Source organism: Sceloporus occidentalis, unplaced genomic scaffold (genome assembly GCF_023333645.1).
Source record: "Sceloporus occidentalis isolate IW3139 unplaced genomic scaffold, rSceOcc1.0.p SCAF_5, whole genome shotgun sequence".
NCBI classification, from domain to species: Eukaryota; Metazoa; Chordata; class Lepidosauria; order Squamata; family Phrynosomatidae; genus Sceloporus; species Sceloporus occidentalis.
This window is the reverse complement of record NW_028316985.1, coordinates 37,316,042-37,329,792: the sequence shown is the minus strand read 5'-3', so window position 1 is coordinate 37,329,792 and position 13,751 is coordinate 37,316,042. Positions and strand designations below refer to the sequence as shown.

The following is a 13,751-nucleotide window of genomic DNA, read 5'->3' as shown; positions in this document are numbered from 1 at the left end:
AAAAGGACACTTGGTGCATCACACTGTATCAGAGATACAGTCTGCTACGACACATCCTGTAGAAGTTGTGGCTTTTCCCAAAACTAGTGGAAAGGGCAGTCTGTGAGACAGGGTGGCCCAGGCTGGTTTATAAAAACAACTGCTACTTTCATGCCACAATTGTTTGTCAAACAGTTCTGCTGGGTTTTGCAGTGCTTCCAAAATGTACCAGAGCCTGTTTTAAGTAGGCATACTGAGACGGACAAAATAGGAGTGTGTGCACTCTGGACAATGACATCCAAGAGGCATCAAATTTCTTTAAAACCATTACCTATTCCCAGCTTTAAACAAAGGCCCAGAAAACATATTGCAAAAGATCTGGTCTTCTGTTTCTCTTAGTTATAGCAAAGCAAGAGGAGAGACTATAGATTTGATCACAGCATCTAACCTATTCTCTAAAATCCATTTTTGCAACAGATCTTTTCCTGGCTGCTTTCTCATATACAGGAGAGAACGGTACACACACACACCCGCCTACCTGGGATGCAGTTTTGATTGTACAAGTGGTCTGTAGGGAAAGGCTTGAAAACTCTTCTCCAGCGCCATTACAGTACTATGATCAAATTTACTGTATATACTCATGTGTAAGTCTAGAAATTTAGGTTAAAAAATTGACCCAAAATACCTGGGTCGCCTTATCCATGGGTCAATGTAAGTACTGTATTTAAACTCACATAGAAATGCAAGAGTTTAATCCACCTTGGAGAAGTGTTGACCCCCTTCTAGTCTCTTATCCATCCAGCCTTTTGTATAAGCAGAAATTAGTTATGCCTGCTGGAATTTTGTTAAGTTCTTTGGCGTTGTTTTTCTTTGATTCATTCACTTAAGATATTTTGTTATATGCCCCTAGGTTTTACCCTTGACTTATCCACGGGTCATATCAAAATCCATAATTTTGGCCCCAAAACCTGCCCTTGACTTATAGTCAAGTATATACAGTACATTCTCCAGCATCTGTACTTCAGTTAAAAAGAATACCCAGTGAAATATTGGGGATCTGCAGTCTAATGTTAAATCTGGTTCTAGATCTGAGGTGTTCAGCCCATATGACCTGAACATCTCCCAACATAGCAGAAGTCTAACTTGCACCATTAAAAATAAAATGAAAACATCTATCCACTCAATTTTGTTTATCAATATATTGTATCAAAAATAGGCAATCCTTCACAAGTGGAATTTATTTAAACTATATGGGCAGTTTGTGCTTTTAAAGATTGTGGCCAATCTGATTATTTCTAGATGGCACAATTGCAAGTATGATGGTTCCTGCCAAAAATGTTGAGTTATCAGTGGCCTAAGTGATATAGTTGGAGTGCTTTTCAGAAGTATCTAGTAATGCCACTCTTTTCCATAAATATGAGGTAATAGATCCTTCCTTACATTCAGTTATTCCTTTGAGTAATTTTTCAGTAAGAAGGCAATAGATACATATCTTCTGGTTGTTTTAATGCTTATTATGATCATGCATAGAACCTCACCCGTAGCTGTGAGATTTTTAGTATTTGTAACTCCTAGTTATTTTAGCTATGATAATAGAGCTTTGAGGGTTTGTTGTTTTTTTTTAAATCGGAGACTCATAGATTGATGTGAATGGAAATCTGGATGAGGAAACAGAAGTGCAGTCTAGGTTTTCTTCAGGCCATTGCTTGACAGCTGTGATAGATAGATAGATAGATAGATAGATAGATAGATAGATAGATAGATAGATCATACTCTAAGCTGTCATAAACTGACTTTTTGGTCACCTTGGACTGGTCAGTGCCAAGATACTAAGAAGAGGGTCCATCATCAACATCATAGTAGCGCTGGAACTGGATTGGTCGGAGCCACCGCTTGTAAGCAGTAAAGACAGTCAGAGGTATCAGTACTAGAACTGTAATACTAACACCAGTTCCTAGGACTAAATTGTAGTGTTGAGACAGAGTGTGGGCACCAGTATGCCCCAATGTGCATTGCTGGGCTTTAGGGGCCACACACTCAAAGGTTCTCACTTTGGGGAATAATGCAAACTCTGTAATTTGTCCCTGATTGGAGATGGTGACATTCAATCTCTGTTAATCACTCACAGTACTGTATATGTTGATTCACAGAAGACTTGCATTGTATTTCAAACTGGTCATGATCTCCAGAGAAAGATGAGGTAACCCCTAGGACAGTGTTCCCTTTTGTCCTTGTGCTGATATTAATATGCTCAAGAGAGACATGGGTCATAGTTTTCCAATCTATGATGATTATCATGAGTAATTGGTCTTATGGTGATGTTATTGTGAGCAGTTGATCCTGCTGTGGAAATCATTCTGCTGGTAATTAAAGCAGCGGGAGCAGTAATAGGAAGTGTGGTAGCATTTTTGAATGAAAGTTAGTGTCATGGCCTTCAGTATATTTACCCATGAGGTGACTGAGTCAGATACAGGATGAAAAGGTAGGAAAGTCAGTTTCTGTAACTGGGTAGAAAGAAAGACAAAAGAATAGTCAAAGTCCTTTGATGTGGTCTGTAACATTTACTCTCTGTAAGTTTAAATTTTAAAAGAAGATTCTTGTTGTCTATCACAAATAAGGCACAGTACAGACTGCCCGAAAATGGCGGTCTGCAGGTGCCCATTTTAAATCCGGAGGGACGCTGCAGCCGCTAGACCGTGCAACCTCCCTCTGGAGTAAAAAGAACCTGTTTTTTCCGGGTTCTTTTACCGGCGCCCGGGTTACATTGCAAGTTTGCCAATGGCGCACTCATTATGTAATGGATGTGCTGTGACATACGGACGCTATGCATCTGTTAGGTGAAAATGGTGGCGGCCATGCAGACAGGACGCCACAATCAGGCTGCCACCATTACATACTAGGGTTCCAGACCGTGCGGTTGCTGCACAGTCTGGAACCCTAGTATCGCCGCTGCCACGCCTCTTTCAGCCTGTCTGTCTCGGGCCTAAATAAGACATATAAAATGATCCTTAGTTGCAAAAGTGTATCATTTCATAGGACACTTCCAATGAACTTTGGAACTGAACTTTTTAGAAGAACTGGAAGGAGGCAAAATGCTATGTGGTGCTATGTGGTGTAAGCCATTTTTATCCCACTGTTACTCCCCTGGCTAACGATTTTGCACATTCTTCATGCATTATAAAAGCCTATGAAATCTATGAAATCCACAGTGACTTGTGGAGTGAAAGTATATTTTTTTAAAAAAAAGGATTTTCATATCTCATTTAGTTATGGCTACAAATTGTCCACCTCCAAGGTTGAGATTAATTAGATTCTGTCATTCAGTCAATTCACTATTAGCATCATGAAAAGAGCATTTCATTATCAGAAACAGAGTACTTATTAGAAGAAGGGAGAAAAAATGTAATTAACAAATAATAAATTTGAAATAGAATCATAGAATAATAGAGTTGGAAGAGACTGTAAGGGCCATCCAGTCCAACCCCCTGGCATGCAGGAAATCCAAATCAAAGCATCCCGGACAGATGGTCATCCAGCCTCTGTTTAAAGACCTCCAAGGAGGGAGATTCCACTACACTCCAAGGGAGTTTGTTCCACTGCCGAACAGCCCTTACTGTCAGGAAGTTTCTCCTAATGTTGGGGTGGAATCTCTTTTCCTGTAGCTTGCATCCATTGTTCCAGGTCCTAGTCTCTGGAGCAGCAGAAAACAAGCTTCCTCAATATGACATCCCTTCAATACCAGACAGAGAAATTCGAGCTGAGGATAGGATGTGAATACTTTACATTACAAAGGCTAGTCGTACATTTTCTGATTTTAAAATCACACATCCATTGCCTTCCATTATGAATTGGGACAGAATATGTCTTTTTCACATGGAAGAAAGTTTGGGGTACTGTTAGGACAAACAAAGGAGTAAATTTTAAAAACCTGTTGCAAAAATCATTTGACTTGTTGTAGGTCTTTACCACTATCACCATAAAGACATCAAGTGATTTTTTAATGCACATCCAGCATTTCTTTAATCTTGCCAATGGGAGATTTTTGGTGGGAGAAAAATCACACTTTTAAAATGTGAAAAAGTATAAATAGATGGGTTATGGAATTGTAATATTGGTTTTAAGTTTTGGATTATACATCTGAAAAACAGTGAGGTTAGAGTTTTAGGCCTCAAATTTAAAGGGCCTTTAAAAGAGACAAAACAATTACAGAAATAATCCAGTTTGAGACCACTTTAACTGTCTGCCCTGGCTCCGTGATAGCAACTTTTGGGAACTGTAGTCTGTTGTGGCATCAGAGCTCTCAAACAGAGAAGGCTAAATGTCTCACAAAACTACAGTTCCCAGAATTCCCTTGCATTGAGCCTGGATTATTTCTGCAGTCTATTTTGGCCCTAAGTGTTCATATGTTTGTGGCCAAAGGCAATGCCCCAAAAGATTAAAAGGCCAGGCATAGCACTTTTAGAAGTAGTTGGCAATTGGAACTGGAAATTAGTAAAGAAGAGTCTTGGAAAAACAAAAAAGGAGAAGGACTGAGAAGAAAAAGTAGCTATAAGAGAAGAAGGTGGCTGGGCTTGAAGTCTAAAGGAAGCGTAGAAGAGAAAAGGCTGGAAAATGGTAGTAGAAAACAAAAATATTTAGAGGAGTTGTGCTTAGGAAAGCAGAGATGCCTCAGTAAGCAGGCAACTAAGAAACACCACCGTTTTCAATATGCTGGTTTTAACTCAGTTCAAAACCTGTCTTCAAAAAGAAGCCCTCATTTCATTTCTATGCCTAGTGGGTCAACCAAGACAAGAACAAAGGCTGTACATAAGACATTTCATTACAGAAGTCGCCTCACTTCTCAATGCTGGACTGAAATTGGAACATTTGACCCTTAATTTAAATAAAGAGATCTAAAGAAAAAAAGACTTGTATTCTTCACAAGTGTAAATAAGCATAACATTTTATGTTAAAAATGTATTATCTTGCTAAGTATGAATAAAATCTATTTGGGTATATATCAGTCAGTACAACGAATGCATTTTGTTCTTACGGAAACTCTGGCTTAGTCGTGGGTCACTCTCACACCTAAACTATAATAGACAACAGTGAAATTAAGGGAGTGTTTGTTTTAATGTATACAGGGGCTGTGGAAATTTATTAGTAAGGTTAAATTGAAAAATTATATATTTATAAGGAGAGTTTGCCACAATTCTGTGGTGAACAGATGGGATTGTAGGAACACCAAACCTAAGCCTTACACTGTTAGTTTGGAAGAGGTGAGAACTCCATCCAGTTCTGGGCACCACAATTCAAAAAGGATGTTGGCAAGCTGGAACATGTCCAGAGTAAGGCGACCAAAATAGGGAAGGGTCTGGAAACCTATGTCCTATGAGGAGCGGCTTAGGGAGCTGGGAATGTTTATCCTGGAGAAGAGATGGTTAAGAGGTGATATGACATCCCTGTTTAAATATTTGAAGAGGATGGAGCAAGCTTGTTTTCTGCTGCTCCAGAGAGTAGGACCGTGGAGCAGTGGAATCAAACTCCAGGAAAAGAGATTCCACCTCAGCATTAGGAGGAACTTCCTGACAGTAAGGGCTGTTTGACTGTGGAACACGCTCCTTCGGACTGTGCTGGAGTCTCCTTCTTTGGAGGTTTTTAAACAGGCTGGATGGCCGTCTGTCAGGGGTACTTTGTGAATTGTTGCATGGCAGAATGGGCTTGGACTGGTTGGTGCTTGTCTCTTCCAACTGTATGGTTCTACATTGCCTCTAGCTGTTGCTGGACTGGAACTCCCATCAGCAAGCAGTAAGGAATGCAAGGAGTAACCATCCAACTATAGCTTGTGGGCTACATAATCCCCACTCCTGGATTTTTGTGTTAACGTAGTGGATTTAGTTAACAGGCACAAGCCCTAGGTATGCAGACCCACGCCATTGATATAAACGGTAAACAAGACAATAACAATTATTCTCTGAGATTTGTAATTTCGTGGTGGTTTTAGTAGCTTGTCCTTTTTGTAAGTATCTTTGAGCAATGCAACTCAAAGGTTAATAAAAATCCATCTGCAATTCAGATTATTCTGCCCCAGACTAGATTTTCCTGGAAACTATAGGAAGAAGTGAGTTTTTAGAAGTCACGTTAAAGCCTAAACTACTTTCACAGATAAAGTGTCTTATTCCTATAGCATTCCTATGGAACCAGAATTGCTGAGATGGATTTTTTTCCCTGAGGTAAATGGTGGAGCGCTGCTGGTCCTTGAGCCATTGGCTGCTGGTCCCTGGTGAATTTCCAGGAAAACATTAAATATTTGTAGCCAATAAGCACATACATGGTGCCAGTTCCTAGTGTAGTGGTTTGAGCGCTGGATTACAACTGTGACAACCAAGGTCTGAGCCCCTGCTCACCCATGGAAACCCTTGGGCAAGTCACACACACTCGGCCTCAAAGGAAGGCAAATCTGCTGTGAACAAATCGTGCAAGAAAAACCCCTGATATAGCCACCATAAGTCAGAAATAACTTTAAAAGATACAATAACAATCCTGGTGCTTTGGGGGGGGGGCAATTGCCAGTCCCCCTGAAAGTTAGCCTGAATTGCTCTGCTCTAAGGTACTACCTATAAGTATGACATAACTAATTATTTTAGATGCAATTTCTATTTAAAAAGTAACATATTGTATTACATTGATAGCACCCTTTAAAAAAAATATCCCAGAATGACTCCTCAGAACATCTTGAAATAAGAAGATAACACTAATTATTGAAAGACCTAAAATTTACAATGACAACATTAATGTCACTGGGCTGTTTTTGCTGTTATTATCTGCCTTCAAGACAACTCTGACTTATAGCAATACTATTAACTGGAGATTCTTGCCACAATTTGTTCAGAGCTTTGCTACTGGCTTCCTCTGATATAGCCGATAGCAGTGGTATTCTGTGGACTAACACTAGTTTGCATCCTGCCAGTCCTCAGCAAGTTTCCAGGGAAGAAACTGTTGTAGTCAGTGGCCACAAATATGGTGCTGGTCCCTGGCATTGTGAGGGGGGGGGGGAGTAAAGTCACAAAATTTCTGCTAACAGGGATTCAATAATATTGTAGATAGCAACCTGTCAAGAAATTGCTAGACTTTCTAAAGATAAACTGATGGTATTGCATATTTCTTCTTCATGGTCTCTGCAAATCATACAAATGGGTTGTACTGCGCCTGTGTGATTCAACCCATTTGTATGTATTCACAGATGACCACTGGAAGAAATACCATTACAGGTATGCAACCTGCCCATCTCTTACTTACTTTATCTTTAAAGGGACTTGCAATTACTTCTGTATTCACCAGTTGTTGCCCATTAAGGCCACCTGGGGAACTGCACTCCACAGGGCTGTGATCTGATCTTCCTTTTACTGGGCTATATTTCTTCTCCCTGCCTTTCATATACTCCTTTTGAGCCAGATCATGTCCAAAAGGAAACTGCACTGAAGCAGCAGGGTTTCCTTCGATTGTTTTCTGGTGAAAATGGTAATGTAGGAGGCCTGGAGGAGAAGAGGATGCTTACCCCAAAACATAATATATGCATTTAAAAGTACGTATCTGATAGTTGCTAGACACTGTCCCAAACGTGGGCACAATGTAGAACCAGAGTACTAATTTGTTTTTACATGTTCTGTTCTTTAACAAACAAACAAACAGGTTTTTTTTTTTATAAACAGGAACCAGCATTTTATTTTATCCGAACATTTGTAGACTGGAATGCTTATACTGTAATTTTCATAGTTGGCCAATATCATAATTATAACTAACCAAAATACAAGAAAAGTGGACAAACTGCAGGTTCTCCAAAACCTTTTAAGGTAAAGTGATTACAAACAAGCGGGGGCCCAGCTATAACTTGTTTTGGAAAATCCCATCTTTAACCCTTCCAGGCAGAATGTGTTACTAGATGAACTTTTTATTCTACCATCTAAAGCATAAGTTGTAATGGAGGGTTAACCCCATCCAAACATTAGGCAATACAGTTTGCCTTTTTCCCCCATGTCCACATCCATGTTTCAGGGGGAGAGATACTGCAAATACTTAAACAGAACAAGGATTTCTCACTTTCTTTGGTTAGGTGATGTTTCAGTGCAATCCCATAAAATCTCAGCAAATCAAAACATATTATTTTCCCAGTCGCACCCCTTTCTTTTTCCTCCTACCAAGTTTCAGCTTTCCCATAAGAATTACCTCGGTCATTGGTATCTTATACTTGCTCCCCACACATCTACTTGTTACCCCAGGTCACTCCTGATACGCAGCCTTTTCTTTTCCCAGCATCAACAATAAGATAACCTATTATCTTATATTAACATACTGCGTATGTCTAAACAGGGCAATTAAACATGGCAAGAATTCAGCATGGCAGGACCATGAACCTGACTTGGAATTTGGGGGGGCAGGGGAGGAAGGGTGTGATTGGGGTCAATTTGAATTGATGACAAGTAGGATTAATGGTTTTGCAAAAGGTGGATTGTTTGGACTTGAGATATAGTATGCAACTGAACACATTTTTAGTCCTGACAACAATTATATACAGTGGTCCCTCTACATTCACTGGGGTTAGCAGTGAAAGACTCCCACGAATGTGGAAAAACTGCAAATAAAAAAACACACTACTCTTTTTATCCAAGATAGTACCTCTCTAGGAATTTCCAGGTCCTCCAGTGCCAGAGGCTGATCACAGATTCATGTTGGAGGACCTATAAATGCCTAGAGAAGTGTTTTCCCTAGGAGCTTGTAGGTTCTCCAGTGCAACTCTATGGTCAACTTCTGGCAGAATTGTGCTGGAGGACCTAGAGATTCCTAGAGAGGACACATTAATCAAAGCCACAAATAATCAAATCCACCAAAGTCAAAGCCGCAAACGTGGAGGGACAACTGTCCTCTGATTTACTCTTCTTACTAAATAAAGCTTTTCGAAATCTACTGCCAAATCCAACCGGATTCCTCAGTAAAGAAATTCAGACTCAGAAGTAGAAACTCAATGCCTTTATTAAGAAACCTGTCTGGTGACTTTGTCAGAACTGATTTAGGACTGTTATATCCACATAATTAAACTGCACATACAGTAATTCAAGCTTCCATCTGACTTCATTCTAATTGCTGAGAAAAAATAAACTTGTTTCTCCTGCTATTCCCACAGCGCCTTTTTCTTTGTTGTCCCAGGCTCTCTCAAATGTCCTTGGGCACGCTCCCCTCCTTTCCTGGCTTATCTCAGCACCTGGACTGCATTCCCACTTCTAAAGCACAGTGTTACAACATTGTTAAAACATACTGTCACTACTACATATTTCATTACTACGTTATGGCAGGACAAAAGCATGTGCAACTCCCAACATCCACTCAAGGCTTGTCTAGTTCCTGGAATGGAGTAAACCTGTAGATTAGGAGTGAAAAGGGCAGCTATGAAGGAACTAGGCAAGCTCTTGAAGTGTAAAGATGTTGGATACTAAGGTTAGGATTGCCAATGCCATTGTATTTCCCAATTCTGTGTATGGTTGTGAAAGCTGGACAGTGAAGGAAGAAAGCTGGGAGGGAGAAAAATAATTTGAAATGTGGCGCTTGAGAAGAGTTACACAGATAAGACTTTGGCCATATCTTGAAAAGACGTGACTCACTGGAAAATATAATAATCCTTGATAAACTGGAGGGTAGTAGGAAAAGAGGACATTCTCTGGCTGCATCCACACTGCAGAAGTAATCCATTTTGACACCACTTTAACTACCATGGCTCAGTGCTAGGGAATTCTGGGAACTGTAGTTTTGTGAGACATTTAGCCTTCTCTGTCAGAGAGCTCTGGTGCCATAATGAACTACAATTCCCAGGATTCCCTAGCACTGAGCCAGGGCAGTTAAAGTGGTCTCAAACTGGATTATTACTGCAGTGTGTTTTGGACCTGAATCTACAAGATTTAAGCAAAGCAGTGTCTGGGAGGTGCCTCATGGATTCAAAGACATAGCTGCCTTAGGCTGTGGAATCAGTCTGTAGAGAGACCTTGCAGCACCTTTGAGACTCACTGAAAGAAAGAAGTTGGCAGCATGAACTTCTGAGGAAGTAGGCTTTAGTCTAGGAAAGCTCATGCTGCCAATTCTTTTTCAGTTAATGTCAAAGGTGCTACAAGATCTCTCTGAAAACATGTTGAGGGCAATTAACAACAACAACGAGGGCTATATTTCAGAGGGGGGAACTTGCAAAGTGGTTTGACTGTGGGGACTATAGGGACCAGAGTTGGAATCCTGGCTCATCCATGAAGACCCACTGGGTGACCTTGGGCAAGTCACACTCTCTCAGCCTCAGACCATGGCAAATGCTTTCTGAATAAACTTGTCACGAAAACACCTCAGAAAATGTCCTTCCTTGGTGCCCCTGTGAAGTCAGAGAGGACTCAAAGGGACACACAGCAACAATCAAAACAGCCCGCATCAATTGCCTGAATAAAGAGTAGGAAACTCCTGGGGCCGCCATTTTGTGTCCCTGAGGCAAATATACCTTCTGCCTCTGAGGTAAAACTGAAGGTAACTTGGTTCTATTTTTTCCACCAGAGAAAGGTAGCTCTGCCAAAGCAGAGCCTCAAAAAATTGGTTACAAACTCATAAATGTTCCTCTCCACGGAAATCTTTAGTAAAAGGCGAAAGATTTATACGATCTGAAGAGAAACCAGAGTATGCCTGACTCCCTTCAGGCGCAGCCACCCGGCCTCTGGTGACTGCTAGCCAGGTCATGGTGAGTAAAACAAAGTGGCTAAAATTAATGTAAACCCCTAATTCCACCTTCGTTAGCCGTGTCTGGGAACCGAATTTACTACTAATATTATCTTCGGTCATGTTTATAAACCCTAAATATGTATCGAGGCGTATGCAAATTGACGCAATGAATCATGGGTATGCAAATGAAGCCGCTCTGAGTGACAGGCATGCAAATAAAGCCGCTCTGCAGCTGACGTCACTCCCGCTGACTCCCCTTAGTCTGTTCTCGAATGAGGAGGACGTTCAGTTCCCTGACGAAGGCATGCCGAGTAGCCATGCGCATGCGCTAACCTCTTTACGGAAGGGAGGGGGAAAATCAACCCAGAGGATGACGTCAGAGGCTCACTTTAAGCCTTGAGCCAAAGGCTGCAACTGCACTGCAGAAATGATCCAATGCTATGGGATTCTGGGAAATGACCCAGCGTTGGAATTCTATCCAATATTATGGAATTCTGGGAAATTATCCAATGCTATGAAATTCTGGGAATGGTAGTTTGTTGTAGCACCAGAGCATATGCTTTGCATATGTAAGTGCATTGAGGCTGTATGTATGATATTGTAATTTGAAGGTATAATTTTAATTTTGCTGGTTGTTTTATGTCACAACTATTACCATGACATTCAGTGATATGCAGGAACTATGATTAATGCGCAAGAGTAGTACAAAAACCATTGCTAAAGATTCTGTATGGCATGGTAATGGAGGAGGTAAATAGGGGAGTGACACCATGAGTTAACACACCAGGTGACACCAACCCTAGTGACACCACTGCAAGGTTGTGGTCCTGTGGTGGTGTTTGGGGTGTGTGATGGCTGCTTCTCTCCCGCAAGGTATTTCATAGCAGCCCCAGAGGTACCCCTCTCCCAGTCAGTGGCAGGTAGGAGTTTGCTGTTGCTCATCTGGGGGCAAAGGCATCGCACAAAGAGGCAGGGAACAGCTCTTGCATATTTTTAGATGTACTTATACAAATTACTCTTCAGATTCAACATGTTCTTCTGCCTCTGTTTTTTCAATACGAGTAAACACAGTGGAGGATAAGATAGGTGAGGGAGTAATATAAATGCAGGATGATCTTTTAAGACAGAATGGGGAACTTTGGCAGGTTACATACCGCTGAGAAGCGGCGCTCTCCCGCCGCTGCCGCTTGCAGCATCCGGGAGCTGGAGCTGCCACACCACGCATCTCCCGGATGCTCTGAGGAAGCGGAGGACGCTTCCGGGGCCGAGAAAAGGCTCATTATCAATACGTCACAACCGCGCCGCCTCATGTGGAGGCGGCGCGGTCGTGACGTAATCATGGTGGCGGGCGTGTGGAATGGCTGCCGCCATTTTGTGCACGCAGAGCGCGTACTAGGGTTAGGGGGGTGCGGAAGCACTGCCCCTTCCTAACCCTAGTACGCGCTCGTTGCGTATTTTCTGGCGGTCTGTAACCCGCCATTGATTCTCCAGATGCTTTGGACTGCACCTCCAACAATCCTCTTAGCATTGACCATCCTGGTTTGGACTCATGGGAGTTGAAGTTAAAATATTTGGATTACCAAAGTTTCTGCATTCCTGTCAGGGCTTCATGTAGGTATGCTTCTCTCTGCATGCGCCTGCATGTGCCAATTAATTAGATGCAGAGCAAGGACTTCTCTGTCTTCGTAAATAAGACATTGTGTAAATACAGGTTGGCACATTTGGCAAACTGAAAGAAGTAACACATGCTACAGTTCTACTATATAATACATGTTGTTTTCTTATGCTGAAGACCCACATTTTGCTCACATCAACACTATAGACAGAGACTCTAGTGTTAATACAAGGATCAACAGCTCTTGACACATGTTTCCCATACCATCTGCAGCAATAGCAGGCCACACAAATAGCCATAGTGTGTAAGAGAGTGAGTCCTTCATTCCCTTATATTTCACAGTAAATTTTCTAAAGCAAAAAGCATTAAATGCACAAATTTTGTTGAATGAAGGGTTTTTGAGATTGTTCTGAAATTAGGCACACTCCTACTTTCTGTGATTCAAACCAAAGTTATCCCAGAACTAAGGGTATTTTCAACAGAAAAAGAGTCTCTTCATCATATGGCAAACAAACTATTTTGTGATCTTTTTTTCTTCATTCTACAGAAGAAGAAGAGTTTCTTCAGTCTAGTGGAAAATTCCAGCCTCATAACACACCATTCCCTTTCCCAGGCAGAACCTGTGAGAGAAATAATATGCTAAAGAACCAACTATTTGACGCACATGGCATTATGTTAATATTTTGAAATAAATTAAGGGGTTGTCAAATCTGGAGCTGTTTTGATGAGAAGCGAGCAAGGTCTTGAGCACAGAATACCACTCATAAAAAGAAACATAGGAAACACACAGTAACACCCCCTTCAAAAAAAGCCCCTTCTCTTTGTAGTATTTAGGCCATTTCTCTTTTCTCTATTCTTGAGTCTACATCCTCAAGGCAGAATTTGCTCTTGCCGCTCTAGTCAGCAATACTGGATAGCAAGATAAACCTGCAAACATTTTTACAGTTACAAAAATAATTACAAGTATGTACTGTATATACTCGACTATAAGTCGACCTCATGTATAGGCCCAGGGCAGGTTTGGGGGCAAAATTATGGATTTTGATATGACCCTTGGATAAGTCAAGGGTAAAACTTAGGGACATGCAAGAAAGGATCTAAATGATAAAGCAAAGGAAAACAATACCAAAGAACCTACACAGTTCTGGCAGGCATAACAGTTTTGGCTCACACTAAAGGCTGGATGGAAGAGAGAGCAGAGGGAGGTCAGTGCTTCCAGGACAGATTGCACTCTTGCCATTCACCTGGGAATGGTTCTCTTTTTAATGAGTTAAAGTATTTACATTGGCCCATGGATAAATCGACCTCAGTTATTAGGGTCAATTTTTAAAATGAAATTTCTAGACTTACACATGAGTATATACAGTAACAATAAAGTATGTGCATTTGTGTGTGTGTGTGTGTATTCCTTTCTTTTACAATATCTGGTTATCCA

The 13,751-nt window shown here is 41.1% G+C and overlaps 1 non-coding gene across 1 annotated transcript; it reads right to left on the bottom strand.

Annotated features, from left to right (window-relative positions):
- Window positions 1-10,547: 10,547 nt before the first annotated feature.
- Window positions 10,548-10,663, bottom strand: LOC149311973 (U5 spliceosomal RNA). Its single transcript, XR_016281541.1, has one exon. It is a non-coding gene; the product is annotated as a U5 spliceosomal RNA (small nuclear RNA).
- Between the last annotated feature and the right edge of the window lie 3,088 nt (window positions 10,664-13,751).